Source organism: Halichoeres trimaculatus, unplaced genomic scaffold, assembly GCF_033239565.1.
Source record: "Halichoeres trimaculatus isolate MK-OKI-2021-1 unplaced genomic scaffold, fHalTri1.1 fHalTri1_scaffold_8, whole genome shotgun sequence".
NCBI lineage: Eukaryota > Metazoa > Chordata > Actinopteri > Labriformes > Labridae > Halichoeres > Halichoeres trimaculatus.
Genome location: NW_027437186.1, coordinates 26,366,423 through 26,374,172, shown reverse-complemented (window position 1 = coordinate 26,374,172; position 7,750 = coordinate 26,366,423).

Below are 7,750 nucleotides of genomic sequence, written 5' to 3'. Positions count from 1 at the left end.
AGAGCCTGGGTACCAATCAGAGGGCAGAGGGGCCCACACCCACTCTGAGGCCCTCAAACCCAATTAGAGCTCTGAGGGGGCACTCATGTAAGGAACTGTACGAGAAGTAAACAACATGCTGCATGGACAGTCAGTGCTCACCCCTCCTGAACTTCTCTGTATGTTGTGATGTTACAGCTGCTGATTTGAAGGATTTTATCAAGGCTGTACAGCAGAGGCGAAACCTTATACTACTCTCAGAGTTCTAGAGCACCTGCTGTTCTGAAAATTTTAGAAAACAAATCGAAAATCCTGAAAACTGAAGGGTTGGATCTCAGTTTAAGTGGTGATATCATTTATAGAGACAGATTAGAATCTTTTGCTGCTTCACAATTTTAAAATCAATTGCAGTTTTACTAACCTCAGAGGAATAGATATGATGGTCCTTATAAGCCCGAGGACCATCACATGTATAGGAATACAGATTCTCTTCCTCTTCATTGACAGTAGAGACTGTTGCATCTATGTTTTTTAATTTAAGGGGGCTGGTCCACAAGTGTGACATCATGTGAAAATGATGAGTATTTTTTTGAGGCACTGTATGTTTCCATTTCTAATTTCAACCAATAGAATTCTGTATTACACAATCACTGGCTCACGATATATGATCCCTGACCTGATTTAGTGTTTCCTTTGCAAGACAATGATTGTGAATGTCTTTTCTAGATTTCTATGGTCCTTCATCCTTCGGTCTCGTGCTCCTCTCAGCATTGTTAGCTTATTTAAAAGCTATCATAGTGTTTGTGGATCGACAGAGTGGTCATTGACCTGTTAGATGTTTGGGTCTTGTTTGAGGTGAGGGGTGGGGCTCTGGGTCAGGCATTATGGTCATACGCTACGAGGTCCAACAGGACCCCGGTGCCCTCCTCAGAGGGGACACATGGCCCCATAGCCCCCCTGACAGACCCCTCAACAGACCCCAGGGCAGACAGTTCAGCCTCCAGCCGAGTGTCCTGAGACATTGATGGTGGCTGCTTGTTGGCTCCATGTTATGTCTGTGATGTGATTCTCTCTCCTGAATAGAGGCAGAAGGAAGTAGAAATACACTATGGCAGCTACACTACAGTGTGCCAGAAGGGACAAAATAACTCAGGGTTTGAAAAAAACGTGTTAAAAGTATTGTGACTAAAAAGACCAGCAGGCGTCTCCTAATACTACACACACACACACACACACACACACACACACACACACACACACACACACACACACACACAAACGTACATATACATTGATTTTTACAGAAAGGATATTTCTAATGCTCCAGTAAAAACTACAGTGCCCTCAAAGCTGAACATCCTCTCATTTTGAATAACTGTGGGCAGCTGACAGTCACTCCAGACCTCAGAAAATACAATTCACATGGATTTCCGAGCTTTTGTGGTCAAACAAACAAATTCCCCGTCTAGACTACTGGATATAGAGGATGCTAAATGAAATACGCATGGTATTTCGAGACCAATAAATTTATAATTTATGTGCAGTCAACATTTTTGTTGAAGACACTGACAAACCAAAGTAGTGGTTAAAAATGTATAACTCTAAAAATTATACCATGAGGAAAAAGAACAGACTTTAAAGCTGAGAAAAGAGATCTCAGAACCAAATGTAAGATACAGTATATTCCCATGCTGTAGAAATCCTTGAATTTGTCTGTAAACTGATCAAAATTATCTGTTTTGAAAAAAGCACCAGACTTACTCAAGATTCTAAACTATTGAAATGATGAGGTTATCATGTAAGGAACTCCTAACTGCTTCATGACATGTTGAAGGGGCAGGGCCTCAAACACTAAGGCTGGCCAATCAGAGTGAAGGGTGCTTGCAGGGAGTCTTAAAGAGACAGCAGCTCAATCAAATTGTTTCATGTTAACATAACAACAGTTTTAGGATCAAAGGCAAAAGTATTGTTGCATTATGGTCACATGTTTACACGGAAATGGCGTTCAGCTGACCTAGAACACAAACTTGTGAAAAAAGTCGCCAGAATGTTTTTTTTTTTTTTGAAACGCGCATAGACAGCAAGCCGATGTTTTCAGTGGAAATGCTGATGTAACGCTTCACTTCATGTATCCACAGGCAACAGCACAACAATTCAACAGTACCATTGTTACGATCATCGCAGAATATCATGTTGTGTTTGTGCTGCTCAATCTGTTGACTGTCTTTTAACCAAATGTGCATCTGTTACTCCACTTCTGCACTTAGCATTCACCAATACACCAGATGCACGGCCCAACTCTACTTTGGTGGAGATCTACCAAAAGCTGCTTCTGGACAAGACAGTTATAGCGCCAACCAGAGGCTTGTCAAGTTTACTACAGAGTTTTTAGCCCCTCAGTGTTTCTATGTAAATGCAGATTTTTTTTCTTTGCATTTTTGCATTTCGGGGTGAAATATTGACGTACAAATGGTGCCTTGGACAGAAACTAAAATAAGTGTTTTCCAAAACAACAGGGTAAGAGAAATAGGGCAATGTAGATGTTATAATACTATGGGTGCACCACAGGGACAGAACTAAAACTGAAAAAAAAACTCACCCTCTTTAAGGCCTGTATATCCCAAATATGCTACTTCAACACAGTCACAACATCCTGGTACGTAAAGATGTGAGGATTCCCCCATACATCTCACTGTAAGCAAAATATCTCAGGAGTACCCTGAATTTTCATGGATTTAAATGAGAGATTTATTTTGTTATTGATGCATGCTTTTCACTCCAGATGGATACAAATATACACATTTTTTTCTACACCAGCCTGAATATGCTGCAGAAACTGTTCAGGTAATGTTTGCACATTAAAAAAATCAGGGAAAGAGTTTGGTCTGCTTTTATTTTCCTGTGGGACTGAATCCTTTTCCAGGTCTCAGACTCTGCAGCTGCCCTGTTTGTCATTCTGTGTGTGACTGACTCCTCTCCCGCCCTGTAGCCCCCTGCACTGGGTTAATGTTTACACGGTGATTGATTCTCTCTCTGAGTAATACTGGATAAACAACTACTGATCACTTCTATTAGCACATCAAACCTCAAAGAGGCTGTGCTCCGCAGGAGAACGATTCGGCTCCTGGGCTGGAAGAGAGAACGGCTGAAAGTGGCGAGGTTTCATGCCGTCTTTGATTTATGCCTCGTCTTTGGCCTTTTCTCCTCTTATTGGTATTCTCCCTCAGCTCTGGCTTCCCTCGCTGGCTGTTTTGTTAAACTTTTAGTACCTCAGGTCTCTGAGGGAAAGAAAACTCTCCTCACACTTTTACAAAACTGGGAACAAGTGCTGCATTTGAGCAGGGTGTGAAACTTTAACCGCCCCCTCCTCCTTGGTCCACCCTGGTCTTGTTTCTTTGCCTCAGGGTCAAAGGTTGGCAGCAGACCATTCCTCAGCCTATCAGCCTCTCTGTCAGCCCCATATTCACCATCAGGCTCATTGTTTGCTCTCTGAATAGCAAAAGTCATGAGGTAAAATATGAGGTGATGGTTTTTTTAATCCAAACCTGGAGAAGACTCGGAGGATAAAGATGGCACGTGCAGGTTTATTCACAAGATGAAATTGATTTCATTTTCTCTCCTCTTTTTCTTTAACCTCCTCAGTGCGCAGGTCGCCAAGTTGTTTGAATTGCAGTGACATACAGTGTTTTCAGGAGGTGGAGTCAAGAAGGATTTGGGGGCACGTCCAATGTGAGCCGAGCATTCACATGGATCAGGTTTCAGGTGTGTCTCCCTCACTTTCCCTGTTAGAGTAATTACCTGCTGAGGTTTTCCCACACAGCTGCTCCTTCCTTTAATTACAGAAAACACTGGGATCCACAGGATGATGGATTATTTTTGGTTTCTCAGCTGACTCTCACATCATTTGGTACAAGAATCAGACATACACCTACAGGTAATCTACAGGTAACCACAGAGAGCACAGGTGACAGCACACAGGACAAAAAAGGCTCCTGTGTAAATACTGATGTGTAATGTAAAAAAAACATACTGTATTTACTGATAGTTTTGAAGAATCTGAATCACAGTCTTACCTGCAGACATGTATTGACCAAAAACCTTGACTCACACAACAGAAGCAAGTTAGTCAGAACTAATAAGAGACATATTAACTAGAATTTTAACAGCCACTGAATGTTGAATACTAGACAGGCACTGATCGATTGGTGCTGATTTCCTTAATTTGGAGGGATCGGTGATGGGCCCATCCTTACATGTGAAACTGATCTTAAATACCTCCAGGAAGGTCTTACAGCCAGGTATTGTTGCTTTTTCTCTGAGACCTATAACTCAGGACACTTTATTGGTTGTTTAAGTTAAAACATACAGATTTTATTGTTTCACAAGTATCGTTTAATGATTTCCAGTAAAATATCCCAAATTGGTACTGGCAGGTCAGGCTTTTTAAGATTGGTAATCAGTGATTGGCCAGAAAATCATGATCAGTTACTGAAAAAAAACACCACTGAGTTTATGGCACTGAGATATTTTACTATAAAATCATGCATCTGAATTTATTTTTCCTGGATTCATCAATCTAAAATTTGGATTGAAAAAATCATCACTTGCTGCTTGCAGACAGGTCAAAGGAGAGTGAGACTGAACAGACCAGTGAAGGAGGTCAGCTAGGTCTTGGGCTGCTCCCTGGACCCTCTGGATCATCTGGACTAATCCTGGCCATTTACCTTTTTCTCAGTTACTCTAACTTTATTATTCCATTTGATAAATGTTTATTGCAATGTCTTTCACTTCCCACTTTCGTATTTGCTGCTGTAACAAGGTAAATTTCCCCATTGGACAAATAAAGGTGTTTCTTATCTTATCCCTGTTATTAAGACAAACTTAAACCTAGAATTCTAAAATCAAAGGCACTACTGACAGTTTTTTTTAATGACATTCTGTCTTTTTGTGAAACATTCTGTATTCTTTCCTAGACTGTTAAATGCTGATCTTGTGATATGACTCTTCTTCGATTTGAGTTTTTTTTTCTATTAGAATTATGACAATTTCTTAGGAAATCCTGTTTTTCTAAATGATCTTACTTTATAAAAAGAGAACCAGACTTTGTAACTTAGAATTCTTAAATCAAAGCCAGAATTCAGACTTGTTCCCCCTTCTTTTGTAATTTAGGCTGTTTTGGCAGAATTCTATCATCTTAAAAACTCTTGAATGTTCTTCAGAATTTCAGCCTTCTTTATTCTCTAAAGTCTAATTCCATAAATAACTTAGAATTCTATTACTCTCTGAAACAGTCTAAACAAAAAACTCTGACCTTTAAATGGCAGTTAATTAAACCTAAACTGAAATTTGGTGGAATAAGTTTCCAAGCATTAGATTTCCTCTGCCGTTCTTCTGCTGAGTGTTTGTTTCTGCATGCTAGCCTCGTCTCCTCTGGTTGGACGATGACTGATAGATTATTCTTCCTCACAGCTCAGACTGGGAGTGCAGCTCGGCTTGATTAATTTATTTGTACAGAGTGGTTTTTCATCCGTCAGAAAGAGAAATGAACATCAGTCTGCACATGTTCAGACACCCTCGTCTGTTTACATGAAGCGTGACTGTTAAGAGTTTCCTCAGTGAGGTGCAGCAGGACTGAAAAGATCTTTGTTCAGGTCTGCAGAGGATTCCGTCCAGAGAACTGTGATTTTACAGGCCTGCTGGAAGAGAAGAGCTGGTAGACGCTGAGGGATGTGGTTTTTTAGGGTGCCATTGCAAGAGCAGAATGAGGAAGAGAAGGGTGTTGTTCAGCCAGTGACCTCAGGTGTAGGGGAGGCTGAAACCTGAGGTCTGCAGACAGATACAGAGTGTAAGGACATTCAGTTTTCTTCATCATCTACCTCGGTCTCCCTCCTCCTCCTCCTTTTCCCATCCCTCTGTGGGTCTAAATATCTAGATGAATTGCAGAAGCAGCCTGCAGGGGTCAAAGGTCAGGGCCCTAGTGAGGAGGTGACCTCCCATGAGACCATTCAGCTCAAATTAAGCCTCAGATTGTCGTTCACGGTCAGAATAGTTAACCTCAGCTCACCTCATCTTCCCCAAAGAAAACATATGCTTTACCTCCATTGTTCACTTTTTAACAAAGTCTGATCTGCTTCATCTTTACACACCTGTACCAGCACACTCTACAAGATATTTAGTCCTTTAACCTTCTGATGCATGAATTTTCGAAGACTGTCAGGATTTTTTCTAAAGTGTTTTTTTTTCTTTGAGGTGCCTATTTTTTTTCTTCCAAATATTAGATTTTTTTCAGAGGGTAAAGTTTTAAGTTTTTTGAAATATTTTCTTAAACTCTTAACACTCTGTAGGTCTGTGTGTCAACATTACTAGATTTCACACAGGCTGTTATAGGATATTTATTTTCATGAAAACAAGATGATTCACCATCAACACATTAGGATTCTTCAATTTACAACTCTGACAGAACCTCCAGTCTGTGAGTGATTATATTTTACACGCTGGTCCTCCTGAGAGCGTGATTTATTCACGGTAATGTGAAACATGTTGGTGAGACATCATCAGAATAATAATGAGCTCTAACAGGAGCAAATAAAACATGTTGTTTACAGCTCCATAACTCCTCCATCGTGTTCTTTTGCTACTGCACCGGGCGCCGAGCGGGGACCCAACAATAAACAAAACTGTGTGTGTGTGTGTGTGTGTGTGTGTGTATGTGCTCACACTCACCAAGGTCAAGTCTATAACTGCCGCCCTGCTGTGATTTAGATGCTGTGGTCATGGATTGGGCCAATCACGACCCAGCACTGGAGGTGTTGAGAGCCCTGGCCGTAATGACTCGCTGATGACATCAGGACACAGAGCAGAGCCTTTTCTCAGCCTGGGGGTCAAAGGTCGGACAGCCCATTCACTGGCCCTGTGATTTATACCTGGGCCTCCCTCCATCTATAACCATAGAGAGCAGTGCATGCTGGGAATGTCTCTGAGGTGGGCACAATGAGGGGAGTTTGAACACTGTGACGTGATTCTGAAACCCTCTTTAGTCCTTGCTTTGTGCCCACACACACACACACACACACACACATGCAGTGATCCGTCACCCTGTGCTGTAATGTTTAACCTGACTTCCTGCTGAGATCTCTGCCGTCAGCGCTAATGTCTAACTCCACTCACTGAGACTGTAAGGGATACTTCACTCTGATTGGTCTAAATACCAAGACACAATGTTTCATTTTTCATCAGCAATACACATCATCAATATTAATTTAATTGTCAGCTTAAGTTTAGTCAGAGAAACTAAGATTGAATATTTAATCCATAAAACACTTAACAGGCTCAATTTTTAGGTGAGTTTATATTTTTTATTTAACTTGTTTCCTTCTGTTTTGTTGTCCTCTGTTTGTGTGCCATGGTTTTTGCCATGGTCTTCCCTCCTCTGTTCTCACTTAGGTGCAGCTCAGTCCTTCAGCATTGCTACTCACCTGTAGCAGATTTATTCATGAGGAGCAGTCCAATGCCGGAGGGTCTTTGCCTGCATGCTAGTTATATTACAAGACAGACATCAGAATGTAACAAAGGAATCAATGAAAATAGGACAAAAGATCATCATATCATTAGAAAAAATGTTCCTAAAATTACAAGGAAACTGTTATAAAAAGACAAAACTATAAAAACCACATCACAAGATTTTACACGACTATAGTCTTGTAATACTGTGACTTTTTACTGATAAAATCACGTCTTTTCATGATCCATAGTCTTGTAAACTATAGCCAGA